The 20,865-nt window shown below is 39.0% G+C and overlaps 1 non-coding gene across 1 annotated transcript; it reads left to right on the forward strand.

Moving 5' to 3' along the window:
* Positions 1-7,069: 7,069 nt before the first annotated feature.
* Positions 7,070-7,176, forward strand: LOC127088498 (small nucleolar RNA R71). Its single transcript, XR_007790332.1, has one exon. It is a non-coding gene; the product is annotated as a small nucleolar RNA R71 (small nucleolar RNA).
* Positions 7,177-20,865: the final 13,689 nt, after the last annotated feature.

The following is a 20,865-nucleotide window of genomic DNA, read 5'->3' on the forward strand; positions in this document are numbered from 1 at the left end:
CTCATAGGTGGGTTCTATGTTGGAAAAGAAATTATGCAAACCTAAGTTATCTAATAAATGAAATATGCTATGATAGATACCTAAAGTGTAGAGTCAGTTTTCGTCAACATACCTTGTCGGGAGGATTTCCCGATTTTGCAACCGTTCGATAATTTTTCTTTGTCTATCCCCCAGTTTCCCTCCTCGAAGAATAAATCCGTTAAACTCCATTTGTGTAGCTCTTGAAAAGTGACGAAGAAGATGAAGTGGAATGTGAAAAGGTTGGATTTTTACGAAATCCGACGGATGAAAATGAAAATGGAAATCGGAAAAATGATTTGTACGGTGTGGTGGTTAGAAAAGTATGAGCTTTTTGTGGGTTCAAGGATGTTTTTCCAAGGTGAAAAAATGGGTTTGGAAGGTTGTAAGGTGTGAAAATGGTGAAGGAAGGGGTTCTGCCCCGACCTTTTACAGATGTTGTGGCGGGCGCCACAGAGTCTATGGCGGGCGCCACAAGGCAAAATCTGGTTGGGCTGGATTTTGGTCCTTTGGCTTGGGCTTCTCTTGTCTTTTGGCTTTGAGGGGTCCGGATAGCATTTGTCTTGTGATTTTCCTAGTATCGTTGACTTGCATAATTTTATAAAAGTAAAAACAAAAAATAAATATAATAATGAAACAAAAATTAAATACTAGACTAATAAATAAATAAATAACTGAAAAATTAAAATGCAAATAAAACAAACATAAGACATATATAGATAAAAATAGAAATATCGATGTATAGATGTAGTTTATATAATATTCCAAATGCGATAATATAGGATGGGTTATGTAAATACGAGAAGTATAAAAAGAGATAAAATAAGATGAAATGGTGAGATCATGTAGTAAAAATGTCGTCTTCCTGAGTGGATCCGTGGAGCATGGCTACCTCCTGCCTGAGCTCTGCGATCTCCTGATATAGACAGTCGGCTTCAGTAGCATGGGTGAGATCAGACACTCCCATCTGTAAAGTGAGGTCAGCCACCTCCTGTCTAAGCTCTGCGGTCTCTCTACGACACTCAGCAATCTGAGTGCGGATGTCGGGGGTCTGCAATGAAAGATTATTAGAGAAAACAGTGATCCTAGGAGATGGTGGTGTAGGCGTGTATTTAGAAATGGGTGGTGATCTCGGCTCCTCGACGGTCTTTCCCTGGCCCTCTAGAGCATAACTCCAATTCGCTGGATCATGCACACTAGTCATCATAGGATCTGGCAGTGTGAAATAATGGATAGCCTCGCTGTCGACCAGCAATCGGAACTGACATGGGTGGAAAGAGGCTCTCCTCATCAACTCTCTGGTCAAACAAAAGTCGATGTCCATGGTAGTGTATCCACAGTAGATCCGAAGATGTAACAGCTTGCGAGACAGACCTAAAGCGACAACAATCTGCATGATGATTCCGCTCACATGGATGACTCCTTCGGTAGATCTGGAGATACCGCTGAGACTATATAATAAAAAGTTCCCACATGCTACTGGGCGAGACTGGGATGCGCAAAATAATAGGAAGATCTCCTCTTCACTCAGTAGTGTCTCTGCATCCGGTCTTCCCAGGAAGGAATGTGCTAATATCATCTGAAAGTATCTGGGATTATGTATAACATGAGATAGCTGCGTAGATGGATCCTGGCTTCCGCCACCTGATATATCACTCCAAAACTTCTCCACCTCCTTACCCAGAAAATATCCCATAGGTGTCTCCAGGATAGCATCAGTAGTGGTTTGGAAACCCAGTAAGTCACCGAACTCTTTCTGGCTGAAGGAGTACTCAACTCCAAAGAGCCTAAAAGCAGCATACCCATCTGGTCCAGAGTATGGGTCATAGTCGAATGAACTCAGGAACTCCAATGTCAGGTTCCTGTAGGTGTTACTAAAGTCATCAGCAAACTCGTCCCAGTGAAGCTAGTGGCTAAGGAATTGGATACTCGGCTCGATACCCAGTGCCTTCATATAGTGTTGTTCAGGATAACGTGTGGGTGCCATAGGGCGCTGATATAGAGCGATGTAGCGCTCTCTCTGAGCATTATCTCTATAGGCCACGTGCATATCATCGAAATCCTGCATCCTGTAAAAGTTAAGAAAGTGATCCTGAAAGTGCAAACCATTCAAATTTTAGTCTCAATGCAAAATATGATAAAATAAAATAAAATTAAATAAATGCGAAAAAGTAAAATGAAAGAAAAACCATGGGTTGCCTCCCACGCAGCGCTTGGTTAACGTCATTAGCTTGATGATTAGAATTTATACACCTGTAGTAGTAGGAATTGGTGGATCAATCAGGGTGTGGCTTGAGTAGTATGCTGGAATGTCTCCTCCTTCATAGAGCTTCAGTCTTTGCCCATTTACAATGAATGGACTACAAGTTTCATTCTTGATTTCCACGGCTCCGGATCTCAGAATCTTGGATACTTCGAAAGGACCAGTCCATCTTGAACGTAGCTTTCCAGGGAAGAGTCGTAACCTAGAGTTGAAAAGGAGAACAGGATCGCCTATATTGAAGTTTTTCTTTACTATTCTTTTGTCGTGATAGGCTTTTGTCCTCTCTTTATATATTTTTGCATTCTCGTAGGCAGATTGCCTAAGTTCTTCTAGTTTATGAATGTCTAGGGTACGCTTTTCTCCAGCGGATAGGTAGTCTAAATTCAAAGTTTTAATGGCCCAATAGGCCTTATGCTCTAATTCGAACGGTAAGTGACAGGATTTTCCATAAACTAGTTGATAAGGAGTAGTTCCTATAGGGGTCTTGAAAGCGGTTCTGTAGGCCCATAATGCTTCTTGAAGCTTCTGAGACTAGTCTCTCCTAGAAATAGAAACAGTTTTCTCTAGGATTTGTTTTATCTCCCTATTAGACACTTCTACTTGGCCACTAGTTTGTGGATGGTATGGTGTTTCTACTTTATGCCTAACTCCATATTTTCTTAAAAGTTTGTCAAATATTCTCGATATAAAGTGTGATCCTCCATCGCTTATGACTAAACGTGGTGTTCCAAATCTAGGGAATATATAGTTTTTAAATAGTTTGATTACTACCCTAGTGTCGTTTGTGGGTGCAGCTATAGCTTCAATCCACTTAGACACATAGTCTACAACTACTAAGATATACCTGTTCCCTAAAGATGGTGGGAAAGGTCCCATGAAATCCATACCCCATACGTCAAATAGTTCTACTTCCTGAATGTTTCTTAGAGGCATTTCATCATGTCTTGAAATGTTTCCAGTGCGTTCGCATCTATCACATTTGACAATGCAAGCATAGACATCACGCCACATGGTAGGCCCAAATAGGCCAGCTTGAAGAATCTTGGCGTATGTCTTAGAGGTGCTTGTATGTCCACCATAGGGTGCAGAATGACAATGCTTGATAATATTATTTACCTCTTCTTCTGGAACACAACGGTGAAAAATTCCATCTTTACCCCTTTTGAAAAGGAGCGGTTCGTCCCAATAGAAGTTTCTCACATCGTGGAAGAATTTCTTTTTGCGGTGGTAGTCAAGATCAGGGGGTACTATATCAGCAGCTAGGTAATTAACGAAATTTGCATACCAGGGTACGTTACTTATTGCTAAGGAATTTTGGGGGTGCTCATAAGGATCTAGGTTATTATCTTCAATGGTTTCTACTCTAGCTATCAGTCTATCATAGGCGAAGTCATCATTTATGGGTACTAGTTCAGGTTTTAGATGTTCTAGCCTAGAAAGGTGATCGGCTACTACATTTTCAGTGCCTTTTTTATCTCTTATGTCTAAATCAAACTCTTGTAGTAATAGAATCCATCGGAGTAACCTGGGCTTGGCATCTTTTTTACTTAATAGGTAACGAATGGAAGCATGATCGGTGTAAACTATAATTTTTGCTCCTACTAGATAAGATCTAAATTTGTCTATAGCGAAAACTACAGCGAGTAATTCTTTTTCAGTTGTTGCGTAGTTAAGTTGGGCAGCATCTAGGGTTCTACTGGCATAATAAATGGCATGTAATTTTTTATCTTTCCTTTGTCCTAGAACGGCTCCAACTGCATAATCACTAGCATCGCACATTATCTCAAAAGGTTCTGACCAATCAGGTGGTTTCATAATGGGTGCAGAGATTAATGCTTGCTTTAAAAGATTAAATGCGTCATTATATTTTTCATCGAAAATGAATTCAGCATCTTTCATTAAAAGTCCAGTTAAAGGTTTGGTTATTTTGGAGAAGTCCTTAACGAAACGCCGGTAGAATCCAGCGTGTCCAAGAAAGCTTCAGACTTCTCTGATGGTTTTTGGTGGTTTAAGGTTTTCTATAACTTCTATTTTAGCTTTATCTACCTCTATACCTTTTTCGGAAACTATATGTCCTAAAACTATTCCTTCGGTCACCATGAAATGGCATTTTTCCCAGTTTAGCACGAGGTTCACCTCCACGCATCTCTCCAGGATTTTCTCAAGGTTAAAAAGACAATTACGAAAATCAAATCCCTAAACCGAGAAATCATCCATAAACACTTCCATGATACCATCTAGGTAATCTGCAAAGATTGACATCATGCAGCGTTGGAAAGTAGCTGGGCATTACAGAGGCCGAATGGCATTCGTCTGTAGGCCAAAGTTCCATAAGGGCATGTAAAGGTAGTTTTTTCTTGATCTTCGGGATGGATAGGTATTTGGAAGAATCCAGAGTATCCATCTAGATAACAGAAGTAAGAGTGTCTGGCTAGACGCTCCAACATTTTGTCTATAAATGGTAAAGGGAAATGATCCTTCCTAGTTGCTTTATTTAATTTTCTATAATCTATACACATCCGTCATCCTCCTTCTAAACGTTTTGCTACATGTTCGCCTTTATCATTTTGCACGACTGTGATGCCTCCCTTTTTAGGTACTACATGTACAGGGCTTACCCACTTACTATCCGAGATCTGATAGATGATTCCTGCCTCAAGTAACTTAAGAACTTCCTTTTTAACGACATCACTCATCATAGGGTTTATTCTTCTCTGATGTTCCCTAGAGGGTTTTGAATCTTCTTCGAGCGAAATTCGATGCATGCATACAGATGGGCTTATACCCTTTAGGTCAGATATATTATATCCTAAGGCTGAGGGATATCTTCGTAAAACGTCTAAAAGTTGGTTCGTTTCCTCTTGGCTCAAGGTAGCACTAACTATAACTGGACGATTCATCTCTTCATCAAGGAACTCATATCTCAGGTTCTTAGGCAGTTCCTTAAGTTCTAAGGTTGGTTTCTTAGGGCATGGCATATGATCTGGAGTAAGGGATAAACATTCATAAAGGTTATCATCGATGTAGGGTTTCTTAAAGTCATCATCCTCCCTTATGAGAGTTGATGGTAACTTAATTGTTTTTATAATTTCTTTTTCTTCTAATTCTCTAACACATTCATCAATGATATCTAAGGCATAACACGAGTCTCCCATCACAGGTGCCATAAGAAATTTTGAAAGTATAAATTCTATTTTCTCGTCACCTACTTCAAATGTCAACTTTCCTTTCATGACATCTATTATGGCTCCTGCAGTCGATAAGAATGGTCTACCTAGAATGATTGGTATATCATTGTCCTCTTTGATGTCCATGACAACAAAATCAGTAGGGATAAATAACTGACCTATCCTAACAATAACATCTTCTAAAATGCCTATCGGATATTTAACAGATATATCGGCTAACTGAAGTGACATCTTAGTGGGTTGTAATTCTCCTAAGTTTAACCTCTCACAAACTGCTAAAGGCATTAGGCTCACACTAGCACCTAAGTCTAGAAAAGCTTTTTCGATGACATGATTACCCAGAAGGCAAGGAATGGAGAAATTTCCAGGGTCTTTATCTTTCTTTGCTAATTTATCCTCGGAAATAGCATTACATTCCAAAGGCTTCGGATCGTCAAGTCTACGTTTGTTGGTAAGGATGTCTTTGAGAAACTTTGCATAAGAAGGTATTTGGGTGATGGCTTCTATGAAAGGGATTTCTACATGAAGTTTTTCTATAACTTTAATAAATTTTTGATACTGTTTATTGATCTGGGTTTGTTTGAGTCTTTGCGGATATGCTATAGGTGGTTTATATGGCGGGGGTGGTACGTAAGTTTTATCTTTAGGTTCTTCTCCTTTTTCTCGACCTTCCTGGTTTTCAGATTCCTCTGGTTCCTTTACTTCGTCTGTGGGTTTGGTACATTCCTTAGAAGTTTCGGGTTCACTCAATCTAGGGTTTGGTGGCTCATCATAAGCGTTCCCACTTTGTAGGGTAATGGCATTGGCTTGTCCTCTCGGATTTTGTTGAGGTTGTCCAGGGAATTGTCCTCCAGGTGTAGTCTGAGGGGTTTGGTTTAAAGCTACCTGAGAGATCTGGGTTTCAAGCATCTTGGTATGAGTAACTATTTGGTCAACCTTGGTTCCTAATTGAGTAATCAATTCGTTAACATGAATGTTTTGGTTCATGAACTCCTTATTTTGTTGGGTTTGAGCGGTGATAAAATTTTCCATAATTTTCTCAAGGCTCGGCTTTGGTGGCACAGGTTGCATAGGTTGATTTGATCTAGGGGCTTGATAACTAGGTCTCGGAGGTGCATTATTTTGGATTGGGTTATTGTTTTTATAGGAGAAGTTAGGGTGATTCCTCCATCCAGGGTTATAGGTATTCGAGTATGGGTTCCCTTGGGTGTAGTTCACTTGCTCAGAGTGGGTTTCGTTTAATAGACTGCATTCTGCAGATTGGTGTCCTTTGGTTCCACATATCTCACAATCCGACGAAACTACGACTACAGTATTTGGGTTTATGCACATATGCTCGACCTTAAGGGCTAATGCGTCCATTTTAGCTTGCATCATGTCTATAGAGCTTAGTTCATGCACTCCTCCTTGAGCTTCCTTCTTCTCAACTGTCGCTCGTTCGACTCCCCATGATTGATGGTTTTGAGCCATATCTTCGATGAGGGCACTAGCTTCAGGATATGGTTTGTTCATCAGAGCACCGCCTGCGGTAGCGTCGATGGTCATCTTTGTGTTGTAATGAAGTGCATTATAGAAGGTTTGAATGATTAACCAATTTTCTAAACCATGATGTGGGCATGCTCGTAACAACTCTTTATATCTCTCCCAAGCTTCGAACAACGATTCTCCTTGGTTTTGGGTAAATCTAGTTATATGGTTTCGAAGAACGGCGGTTTTACTCGGAGGAAAATATCTAGCAAGAAAAACTCTTCTAAGGTTATCCCAAGTCGTAATGGAATTGGGTGGAAGGGAATCTAACCATGATAGGGATTTATCTCTGAGGGAAAAAGGAAATAATCTTAAATGTATTGCCTCAGGAGAAGCTCCATTGGTTTTAAAAGTGTCTGCTAATTGAAGAAATATTTTTAAATGTTGGTTTGGGTTCTCAGTAGCGAGACCTGCGAACTGTCTCTGTTGCACTAGTTGTAATAGAGATGGTTTAAGTTCAAAATTATTAGCTGGGATGGTTCGGTTTACTATACTAGAACTAGGTTCTTCATTAGATGGTTGAGCGAAATCTTTAAGAGGTCTTTAGTTTTGATCTTCGGCCATAGCTCTCTTAATTCTATGAAAGAATAAACGTGCGCGAGCGTAACGTTCAGGTTCCGCCAGAGGGTATACTAAGCTTAAACTTCCGGTGCTGCGAGTTCTTCGCATTGACCGGCGGGAAATAGCCTAAGTCTTAACGATATAACAACAGGGAAATGAAATTTGACGAAATTGGTCCCCGGCAACGGCGCCAAAAACTTGATACGGTATTTTTCGCAAGTATACGAACGCGTTAGAGTAATATAAAAGTTTGTCGAATCCACATAGACCAAGTATCAATCTATCGCTATCTATTGTTATGGTATTTATCAAAGGCAATCAAAATAGGTGGTTTTGGAGTGTGCAATGAAACGTAAAGTGTTGAATAAAGATTAATTAATAAAGACAGGGTCGAATGTAATTCACGTAATCAATTAATAATCCAAGTACTTGCTAATAGAATTACTTATACGCAATGTTTCCTACTTTGAAAAGAACTAATTTAACAGGAACTGTCGCTTTCGCGTATTCAGAACCGAGTTGTACTCCCTAATCAAACCCTCTTATTGTCACTTATAAAAAGGCGCGCATTGCGTTAGAGTAGTAAACCTATTTTTAAGAAATATAGTATCTTGACTAAGTTGAAAAGTATTATAACCTGGATTTCTTAACCAAAAGAGGTTCTTACGAACCAGACTCTAAACTTATAAACGCGTCCGAAAATAGTTTTAAAATCTCTTTTCTTCTTAAGTTAAAAACTCCTAATGAACTAAACAAAGCGCTTTCGCTGTTTTTGAAATAGTTAAAAACAATTAAGTTTAGATAGACGTTGGACGGCTTTCGATCTTACCCAACGGAATTGAAGTGCGGGAAAACTCAAGTTGAAAGTTAAAATAGCCCTTAAGTGTTTCTACGAACAATTATACGGATTATCGGTTCAATTACGATCCTTACATTCTAACCTTATAGATTTAGTTAGACATGGTAAAGTAAAAGTGCATTAATTTAAATAAAAGTAGTGCGAGTGCGGAAAATAAATAATTTAAAGCGAGTGTGGGAAAATAAATAAAGTAAAGCGAGTGCGGGAAAATAAATAAAGTAAAGCGAGTGCGGGAAAATAAATAAAGTAAAGCGAGTGCGGGAAGATAAATAAGATAAAGACAACTAATAAAAACCTGCTCCAATCGGAGGGTTGAGTAAATTGCAAAGCGGAAATGAAAATGGCGGCAGGATTAACTTCCTTTCAAAGTGCTCCAAACTCGATTACAGACTCTATCACAGACTCGATTACACAATTGTGGTAACACTCCAATGCGAAGCGATTACCACTTTAAAATACTGAATATATGCCTAAGTGAAACAAAGTTGCTCTGAGTTTGCCTCTGTTCTAAGTTTGGATGATTATAAAAGTGATTTCGAGTTTCTATTTATAAGCAAGTAAAAAGATGGAAATGACAAGGATGCCCTTCAACTTGAAAATGGGAGGGAAAACATTTCCTCTTGTGGCGCCCGCCACAAGGCCAATCTGAGGCGCCTTAGTGGAAGTAGTGGGGAACGTGGAAGTTGAGGGAAGTTGAGCTTGGACACGTCATGGCAGGGTCTATGGCGCCAGCCATGGGGTAGGCCACAAGTACAAAATGCTTAATTTTAGGGTTTTTGGCTCTTTTTCACTCCTTTTCTCGATTGGGGCTCTGATTAAATTAAAAACCTGAAAAACAAAGAAAAACATAGTAATAACACAACAAAATAGCAATAAAACAACTAGAATGCATGTGAAATCGGAGTCGAAAATACGGTAAATTTCAGTGTTATCAAGGTCCTTGGTGAGGATGCACAAGGATATTTTCTTGGTTAGCGATTGTGAGCATGACCATGATGGTTGTGTTATCTGCAGTGTCAACTCTAGAGGTTGTATGGTTGTAAAGAGGGACATCCAACGGTTGATGAATGTAGGCTTGATTCAGATTGTTCAATCCCGTCATATAGATGACGATGTCAATGTGATAGTACTAGTTTTCAAAACTCCTAAGAGAGTGGTCATTCAGTATAACAGCAACAACAGTAATAGCATCAGCAATCGATTGGTATCGCCGTTAGTAATACGGTTGGTGGGTCCAATCCCATATGCATCCGATAAAGCTGTCCCATATCAGTATAATGCAACTATGTTGAAACATGGTCAAGAGGTTCTGTTGCCTACGATCAATTCTGTCGTAAGCATTGTCGATGTTACTAAGGTGACCCGAAGTGGCCGTGTGTTTGGCCGGTGTTCCAAAAGAATGTGGAAGATTTGTCTGTCGGTAAGAAGGTGGATGTGCCTGTAATAGAATCTGTTAGTGCTCCAAGGTGTGAGTCTGGTGAATCCAGCAGCTTGAAGCCTAATGATGATGATGAAGTACCCAGGCTGATTAAGAAAAGTGAGTTCAACGTGGTGGAGCAGCTGCTCCAAACCCCCTCGAAGATCTCAGTATTGTCTCTGTTGATGAATTCAGAAGCGCAGAGAGAAGCACTGCAAAAAGTTCTTGAGCAAGCGTACGTGAAACATGATGTTACAGTGGATCTATTCGATCATATTGTAGCTAACATCACTTCCTGCAACAACCTCAGCTTTTGTGATGAAGAACTCCCTGAAGAGGGTAGGAATCATTGTTGGTGTAAGCCCTAGAGGCCAATACTTTTGGTACTTGTGTCGAATTATTTTTTAATAATAAAAGGATTTTTCTTTATTATGTTTGTTTAATAAAGTCCCTAGAATAGCTAGTCCGTTTAATGTATCAAGTATGACTTGATCATGAGATCACATTAAACATAAGGACACTATTCTTAAAGTATCTGTAATCGAGCTTTATTGTGAAGTGGGATAACATTAAAGCGTTAAGACTATTATGTATATAAACTGATGATCACATCTCATGGATCATGGATAAGGAGTTATTAAGTCTTAAACATAGGTATGAATGTTAAGAGTAATATTTATACTGGATTGACCCGCTATGAGAATACTATATAGAATGTTATGCAAAGTGTCATAAGTTATTCTCATGGTGATAATGGTGTATACCACCCTTCGACCTGAAACCACTATGGACCCTAGATGTAGAGTCGAGTGCTTTATTGCTAATCAAACGTTGTCCGTAACTGGATAACCATAGAGACAGTTGATGGGTACTCCACGAAGCATGCTGAGGGACATGAGTGACCTAGATGGAATTTTCCCATCCTGCGTAACAGGATAAATGTCTATGGGCCTAATATTGAACTGGACAAGGATGACACGGTGTATGCCTTGTGTTCAATATAGACATAAGGGCAAAAGGGTAATTATACGCATAAGTATTATCACATAAGGATTTGTCAGATCACATGGCATTTTCATGTCTTGGGTAGTAGTGATGTGTTGCTAGATATCGCTCACTGTTTATTATGTTAAATACGTGATTTAATATAATTGTCAATGCCGCGAAATCCTACAGGGCCACACACAAAGGACGGATTGATGAGAGATAGAGTAACTAAGGAACACCGTAAGGTACGGTGCACTTAAGTGAATTGTAGAACATCGTAAGGTACGATGTACTTAAGTAGAATACTAAATATGGTAAGGTACCATGCGCTTAAGTGATTTTGGGCATATTATAAGATATGGGCCACATACACTTAAGTGGGCTTTTTAGCTTGAAGCTCACACAAGTAGTTCTATAAATAGAACCCTTGTGCAGAAGCATTCATTGCGGTTGCATTTTCGTTTTCTCTCTCTCTCTCTCTCTCTCTCTCTCTCACACACACACACACACACACACACACTTAAAGCCTTCATTCGTAGCAGCTAGCATTGAGATTGAAGGAATCCGTTCGTGTGGACTGAGTAGAGGCGTTGTCATCGTTCAATGTTCGTGATCGCTCCGTATATCTGCATCAAAGGTTTCAATCGTCACAAGAGGTAACCATTCTATCACTGATCATGACCATTCGTAAGGATCACTAAAGGAGAAAATTTTAATTTCCGCTGCGTTTTGGATCGCCGTTCTCCTTCAATCATAACTTGGCTTTGCATATCTCGATGAACTACAAAGATGAGGCTATGTCAAATGTGTTGGTAGACACCGGATCTTCTTTGAATGTATTACCGAAGTCGACTCTTTCCAAGATGTTATACCAAGGAGTGCCTATGAGATATAATGGCGTGCTCGTCAAGGCTTTTGACGGTTCGCGCAAAACTGTGATTGGCGAAGTGGACCTTTCGGTGAAGATAGGTCCGAGTGACTTTTTCAAGTAATGGATATCCACCCGACCTACAGTTGTCTATTAGGAAGGCCATGGATCCACGAGGAGGGAGTTGTTACCTACATGTTGCATCAGAAGCTAAAATTTGTTAAGAATGGGAAGCTAGTTATTGTTGGCGAGGAGAAGGCACTATTGGCCAGCCACCTATCATCTTTCTCTTATGTTGAAGCAGAGGATGAGGTTGGAACTCCGTTCCAAGCCTTATCTATTGCTGTTGAAAAGAGAGTTGGGGCACCTATGTCCTCATTAAAAGTGAGTGATGAATTGTCTCGTCTTCTTGAGCATGAAGGTAAATCTATTCAGTCGTTCGAAGAACAGATTGAGTTAGTCAACTTGGGTTCCGAGGATGATGTGAAGGAAGTCAAGATTGGATCTCGATTGTGTCCAGATGTTAAGAAGGGGTTGATTGATATTCTCCGAGAATATTCATATGTGTTTGCTTGGTCCTATCAAGACATGCCTGGTTTGGATTCTGAGACAGTGGAGCATAGATTTCTGTTGAAGCCAGAATGCCCTACAGTCAAGCAAAAGTTGAGGAGGACTCATCTTGATATGGCAGTGAAGATCAAAGAAGAAGTGTAGAAGCAGATTGATGTCGGTTTCCTTGTGACTGTTGAGTATCTGCAATGGGTGGCTAATATTGTGCCTATGCCGAAGAAGGATGGAAAAGTACACATGTGTGTTGATTATAGAGATTTGAATAAAGCTAGTCCAAAAGATGATTTCCCTCTGCCACACATTGATATGTTGGTAGACAATACAGCTAAACTCAAAGTCTTTTCATTCATGGACGGATTTTCTGAATATAATCAGATCAAGATGGCACCCGAAGATATGGAAAAGACCACATTCATTAAACCTTAGGGAACATTCTGTTATAGAGTGATGCCTTTAGGTTTGAAGAATGCTGGTGCAAATACTAAAGAGCAATGACTACTCTTTTTCATGATATGATGCATAAAGAGATCGAAGTCTATATTAATGATATGATTGCTAAATCCATTGATGAAGAGGAACATGTTGAGCATTTGTTGAAGCTATTCCAGCATTTGAGGAAATATAAACTTTGCGTGAATCCCAATAAATGTATATTTGGTGTTCGTTTTGGTAAGTTATTGGGCTTTATTGTCAGTGAGAAGGGTATTGAAGTTGATCCTGCCAAGGTCAAAGCGATACAAGAGATGCCTGCGCCCAAGACTGAGAAGTAAGCCAGAGGTTTTCTCGGCTGCTTAAATTATATCTCAAGATTTATTTCACACATGACTGCCACATGTGCGCCTATATTCAAGCTTCTTTGGAAAGATCAGTCTTGTGATTGGACCGAGGATTGCCAGAAAGCTTTTGACAGTATCAAAGAATATTTACTTGAACCTCTGATTCTGTCTCCACCTATTGAAGGAAGACCATTGATCATGTATTTGATTGTGCTTGAAGAGAGTATGGGTTATGTTCTTGGTCAGCAAGATGAGATTGGAAAGAAAGAATTTGCAATTTACTACCTCAGTAAGAAGTTCACCGATTGTGAGACTCAGTATTCTATGCTTGAGAAGACTTGTTGCGCATTGGCTTGGGCAGCTAAGCGTCTGCGTCAATATATGTTGAATCATACTACTTGGTTGATATCCAAAATGGATCCAATCGAATATATTTTTGAGAAGCCTGCTTTAACTGGGAGGATTGCCCGTTGGCAAATTTTGTCATCAGAGTATGATATTGAATACCGATCACAGAAAGCGATCAAAGGTAGTATCTTGGCTGACCATTTGGCTCACCAACCGATTGAAGAATACCAGTCAGTGCAGTATGATTTTCATGATGAAGAGATCTTATACTTGAAAATGAAAGATTGTGATGAACCATTGCTTGAAGAAGGGCTAGAACCTGGTTCCTATTGGGGCATGGTATTTGATTGAGCTGTTAATCAGTATGGTAATGGCATTGGGGAAGTGATTATTACTTCTCAAGGCACGCATTTTCCGTTTACAACTAGATTGACTTTCAAGTGTGCAAACAATATGGCAGAATATGAAGTTTGCATTATGGGGCTTGAAGAGACCATTGATATCTGAATCAAGTATTTAGACGTCTATGGAGATTCAGCTTTGGTCGTGAATCAGATCAAAGGTGAATGGGAGACGAATCAACCCGGTTTGATACCATATAGAGATTATGCGAGGAGGATTTCAACTTTCTTTATAAAGGTTGAGTTTCATCATATCCCTCGAGATGAGAACCGGATGGCAGATGCTCTTTCAACGTTGGCTTCCATGATTGTAGTGAAATATTGGATTGAGGTTCCCAATTTGACTATGATGCGTCTTGATAGGCCAGCTCATGTGTTTGTTGTTGAAGAGATCAAAAACGAAAAGTCGTGGTATTATGACATCAAGTGTTTCCTCCAAAGTCAGATTTACCCGCCTGGGCATCTTTGAAAGATAAGAAGACTTTGAGAAGATTAGCCGACAATTTTTACCTAAATGGTGATGTTTTGTACAAGAGAAAATTTGAAATGGTTTTGCTCAGATGCGTGGATAGACACGAAGCATACCTGTTGATGGTTGAAGTCCATGAAGGTTCCTTTGGTACTCATTCCAATGGACATGCAATGGCAAAGAAGATGCTGCGAGCAGGTTACTATTGGCTGACAATGGAATCTGACTGTTGCAAGTTTGTGAAGAAATGCCACAAGTGTCAAATATATGCAGATAAGATTCATGTTCCTTCGACAATGTTAAACGTCATTTCCTCCCCATTGCCCTTCTCCATGTGGGGAATTGATATGATTGGCCTGCTTGAGCCTAAAGCTTCAAACGGACATCGTTTCATTTTGGTGGCTATTGATTACTTCACAAAATGGGTTGAAGCGGAATCATATGCAAATGTAACCCAGAAAGTTATTGTAAGGTTTATCAAGAATCAGATTATATGCCGTTATGGTGTGCCAAGTAAGATCATTACTGAAACTGGATAAAACTTGAACAATAATATGGTGGAAGCTCTTTGCAAAGACTTCAAGATTGCACATCATAATTCTTCTCCCTATAGGCCTAAGATGAATGGGTTTGTTGAAGCTATAAACAAGAACATCAAGAAGATTATTCAGAAGATGGTTGTAACATATAAGGATTTGCATGAGATGCTCCCATTTGCTTTGCACGGGTATCGTACATCCATCTGCACTTCAACAACGGAAACCCCTTTCTCTATTGTATATATGGTATGGAAGTTGGGTTCCCCGTAGAGGTTGAGATCCCTTCATTGTGTGTGTTGATGGAAGCCAAGTTGACTGAGGCTGAATGGTGTCAGACCAGGTTTGACCAGCTGAATTTGATTGAAGAGAAGAGGTTGACTGCCATGTGTCGTGGTCAGTTGTATCAACAGAGAATGAAGAAGGCATTTGATAAGAAGGTCAGACCTCGTATGTTTAGAGAAGGTGACCTTGTGCTCAAGAAGATTCTATCTTTCAAGCCAGATTCTAGGGGCAAATGGACTCCTAATTATGAAGGCCCATACGTTGTTAAGAGAGCCTTTTCAGGTGGCGCTTTGATCCTTGCAACTATGGATGGTGAAGAGTTCACTCGTCCTGTGAATGCAAATGCAGTCAAGAAATACTTCTCCTAAAAAAAGATAAAAGAACAGCTCACTAAGTTGAAAACCCGAAAGGGTGGCTTATGCAAAAATGAGCGTCTCGGTGGATTGAACCTGAAAGAGCGATCCAGGCAAAAATTAGAGACATAAAATAGAAAAAAATTATCTCGATAAATTGAGTACCCCGCCTTGGGGCAATTTATGCAAAAATTAGGGATTATGGCAAGTAACTGCATCCTGCTGATCTTCAGTTTTGAAGACATTCTTGAGCATAACGGTCGGTTTTGATTTTGATCCCCAGTAGCGGCCAAGAGCACAGTGGATATCAAGAGTTGGTAAAAGGATTAGTGATCATTATATTCAATGTAACTCTTTCCATGAAAATTACCATTTTCAACTTTGTAAAGATTTATGGAGTCTTACCATTTACATACTACCATTCCATTAAATAAAGTTGAGCTTTTATCCAATTGTTTCTACTCTTATTTAATTCAGTCAAATAGTTTTAAATTTTATTATGATCACCTTTGAAAATTAAAATTTTAAAATCAAAGTCATGTTTTCTTAAACATATAAAAGCATTAACTTGAAGCAATCGATTTCATTTAAAAGGAATATCAATGGCAATTCGAAAGCAATAAGCCCTAAATGTGGAGCATTATTGGTTCTCCCCAAGCAGTAGGTGCAATTTCCTTTTCACCCCCAACAGCATTATCCACCACTCGGTGTTTGTTGATTTCTCCAGACGGTTATTTTTCTCCATCATCTCCAGCTGAGTTGGTTGGTTATTCCCCAGCCAAATTTATATTTGGTCTCGAGTAGAATGAGAACATTTCGTGGTTCCGACAGGACTTTGGTTTCCTCATCAGTCGTTGTCAGATTCTCTCCCAGTCAGAGTTTCCTCCTAGTTTCTGAGCATTTATTTGTGTTTGTCCCCTGCAGGGTTGCCTCCCCATTTGATATGGTGTTGGCATAAAATTCCCCGTAGACTTGATAATATTTTTCCTCAGCAGATCTTCTCCTTCCCCAGCCAGGGTAGACCCTTCGGGATGTCGATCTCTCTTTTCTCCAGCAGTTGTTTCCCTCTTTTGTGGATTGGCCGAGAATTCTATCGATGATTCAAAATCTGCGACATTTTTTTATCCTTTGTGATCATTTTGTCAGCATAATCATCATACATATACATATACATTCATATAATTTCATTATTGCATCATTGCACTTTGAGACTCATTCTTGTGTTTCTTATTCTCTGTTATGGTGGTACTTCATCCCCATACAATTTCTTTATGTTTGTCCTCTTTCAACTGTAGAAGTGTCAACCCCTTAAGCAGAAAGACTTTAACCTTTCTCCTTTCCCCACTGAGTTATTTCCTCATGAATGATTATTATTTCAGCTTCCTCCCCAATCTATTATCTGGATGGAACCACTCCCCTTGAGTTATATCCTCCTTGGGTTGAGTCTTGATTGACCGTTTCTTTCTAGATCTTACCTAGATAGAGGTTTTTGGTCCCCTAAGAGTTTATTACCCAGTAACTGGTAATATTCTTCTTAGTTTGCAGTTTCTTACTTTTTGCCCAATACCCGACAAAAGTAACCTTCTTCTCCCCAGAGGATTTGTTTTCACGTTTCCCCAGGAAGTATATCCTTGATATGTTCATCCTAATCGATGAAGGATATATTATTCCCCTGCTTTGAGTTTATCCTTGATATGTTCATCATAACCGATGATGGATATTCTCATCTTTGGTATTCTGCCCAGTAAAAAGGTAGTTGTAATCCCTATTTTGTTCCCCAGAGAGTTAATCCTTGATATGTTCATCCTAACCGATGACAGGTTTCCTTCTCTTTACGGTCTTCTACCTAGTAACCGGTAGTTATAAATCCTGCTTTTCTCCCCTTGCAGAGTTTATCCTTGACATGTTCACCTTAACCGGTGACGGGTATCCTCTTTTGTGGTCTTATATCCAGTAACTGATAGATGTAATTCCTATTTCATCCCTCAGAGTCTATCCTTGATTTGTTCATCCTAACCGATGACGGATATTCTCTTTAATGGTATTCTATCCAGCATCAGATAGATGTAATTCCTACTTTTTGTTCAGGTGGTTTATCCTTGATATGTTCATCCTAACCGGTGATGGGTATCCTTCTTAACATTTCCAGGAAAGTCAATCCTTGATATGTTCATCTTAACCAATGATAGATTTTCTTTCCTTTGAGTCTATCCTTGATATGTTCATCCTAACCGGTGACAAATATTCTCTCCCTTTGGTCTTCTGCCCAGTAACCTGTAGTTGTAAATCCTATTTTCAGTTTTCCCCTAGCAAGGCTATTCTTACCCAGTAACCGGTAATGAATACACCTCCTGGCGACCCTCAGTGAGTCATCCTTGATATGTTTACCCTAACCGGTAACAGATGTTCTCCCTATTAGACTTTTATTATCTCCTTACCCAGTAACTAGTAGTGAATGATAGATTTCTGCTCCTCTTGTGTTTAATTTTATTTCTTCCCTTAATTGAGTTGAGTGCATATTTCCTTGGTGAAATTGCTTTTCCTGCATGGTTTGAGTATTTTAGTTTTATTCTGATCTACCTGTTTCCTCTGCAGACGTTCTCTTTATGTCCCCGGATGAGTCTTTCCATTTTCATGGAATCCCTCTAGTCTCCCAGCAGTTTTTAAGTTGTAGCCTGGCCTACACATAACCCTTTTATCCCCCGGAGTCTCTGTTTCCCCAGTGAGTTTTCCTTATGGAATACATTATGCTCCTGCAGACCTTCGGTATTTCTGATTTCTTTTCCTTTGTGGAAATATTTCCCCACAGAGAGTTTATTTTTGCATTCATATCATATGCATCATGAGGTCTCTTAGGGACCAAAATTTGTTTCTATATATTGTTATTGAAGTCCATTCCACTGAGTCGATACGAAGATTTTAACCTTCTCCTCCTCAGTTAGAATGTCCTTAAATAAGGGTAGTTGTAAGACCCCAATTTTGACCCTAAGATCCCTCATGCTATTCTCATCATATGCATTGCCATTAGGATCATACCTTGACATCCTCCTCACCCCTCATTCATTGGGTTTGTATTGGGAAATATCACCAAGCACCATGTGATTGTATCATACTTTGTATTCTATCATTTACTAACCAAAATACCAAAAATATGTCTTTGCATTTGTCTAACTCTTTTGTAGGTAAGGCATGATCACCATTGATCTATCAAGTTCATATCTAGGGTTTAAGACCCTCATTTCTAAGAGAACAACCAAGTAATGATCCATAATGGTTCTATGCATAATACATGAGTTCCAATGATCTCTACATGTTATTTTGATCAAGCATTCTTCAAGAGTTTGGAGTTGGTTTGCCTTGGAAACCCTAGTTCATCAGGGTATCTTGAGTAACTTCTTCAACAAGCTTCTTCACCAATTGATCAAATATCTCAAGGGACACTTCAAATTTAATCCCCTTATGCATATATGATCTCCCATAGATCTAAAAAGTCAAGATAATTGCAACTTAGCAAGTTGGTTGATGGTGGTTGACCAGAGGAACTCATCTGATCAAAACTGGGTTCCCTAGACCCTATCTCATACACTTTTCATCGTATGAAAATGATTCTAAGATCAAATTGACTCTAAATGATATTACAAACAACTTTCATGTTTAGGTATAGAGCTAGTTATGCTTGGAAAATCATTTTTTATATTGAGACAGTATAGGTCATTTTGTCTAAACCCTAATTTGAAAGTCAACTTCCTAAGGCCATAACTTGCTCAATTTTTATGAGATGAAATATTTCCAAGTTGAACAATCAAATTCAAGGTGTCTACTTCAACCTTTATGTTTGGAGGAAGAGCTAATTCAACTTTTATGAGCATGTGATATGAGGATACATTATAGGTCATTTTGGACCAATACGATTGAACAAGTGATTTTCCTTAACTACAAAAATGCATAACTCATTCATACCAAATCCAAATGATGTAAAATTTGTGACCATTTTGAATTTTTTTTAAATATCTACAACTTTTATAAAGACACGTTTCTCATTTGAAGCTAACATAAAAAGTTAGCCAAGGTGGAATAATTGAACATATGGGTTGACACTTAGAAAATATTTTGACAAGTTGAAATTTCCAAACTTCCACCTTAAAATTCACCATAATACAAGTTCTAAATGGAAAAGTGTTCAACATAATAGTTATTCCTCTTGATCTAACCTTTCAAAAGACCACAAATTCATTCATTTTGGACAAAGTTTGAGGGGTCTGCGCTTAGCTTGAACATGGCTGTATCAGTTGGCAAGAATCATGCTTCAAACATCAAAACATATTTGCCTTGCAATCCAATCTCCATTCAGACTTCATTTCACTTGCATTTGGACCTAATTGAATCATGCTTCAAACATCAAAACATATTTGCCTTGCAATCCAATCTCCATTCAGACTTCATTTCACTTGCAAGCGTGCACTTCACATTGCCAATTTTGGAAGCATTTTCAAGTGTGAAAATATCACTTACATTTTGCCATAAATAGAGGTCCATTACATCAGTTTGAAGGACCCTGCACGCCATCTTTGCCTCCAACCATTGCAACCCTCACAATTCAAAGGAAAACCTGATAAATTTCACTTGAAATTTGAGTTTGAATCTCACTGTTTGGAGATTCAATAACTCCAGGATCCAAAGCCTTGCACCATTCCTAATCTACTTCTGCAAGCTCCATAAGCAAGATCAAGCACGAATTGAAGCAAGAGAGATCCAGTTCTGCACAACATTGAAGGTATTTCTCCAGATTTTTCTTCTCTTCAATTCTCTCTCAATTCTCATCAATTCTCTTGGATCTTTGGTTGTCTGAAGTCCTACCAATGTAGGCAAGAAGATTGAGTTGCTTTGAGGTCAAATCGAAGCAACTCAGTTCATACACCTCAAAATTCAACTCCATGTATCTCTCAATATACTTGGAGTTAGTTTAAATTGAGGTCAGATTCGTGATCTACGCCATTTTTTCTTTAAAATCATGTCCTCCTTTTTCATTTTTGTGATGGTGATGAGTGGACCAGTCCGACCAAGGTCGCTTGAGAAGACGACTGGCGCTTTGCTCCGGCAATGACGTGGCGTGGTCCAGAGCCATCTGATCAATTCAAAATGTTTTTATCATGAGTGTTCTTTTGGATGACCATACGTGTGGTATGCTGACTCAAGCGTATCATGGAACGTGCGTTCTCCACCACTTGATATGCCACCTCAATTAAAGAGGGAGATCAAGTGGTCCATGTTTTTCTCATTTAGTTAATTTTCATTTTATTCCTTTTATTTTCATTAATTCATATTAAATTTAACATTGATCCAAAAAATATGAGAGTTTCACCAAAAAATTTAAATAAAATCCTCTTTTATTTTCTGAATTAAAATTATTTTTTGGAACATTATTAATATTTTTCATGA

Source organism: Lathyrus oleraceus, chromosome 5 (genome assembly GCF_024323335.1).
Source record: "Lathyrus oleraceus cultivar Zhongwan6 chromosome 5, CAAS_Psat_ZW6_1.0, whole genome shotgun sequence".
NCBI lineage: Eukaryota > Viridiplantae > Streptophyta > Magnoliopsida > Fabales > Fabaceae > Lathyrus > Lathyrus oleraceus.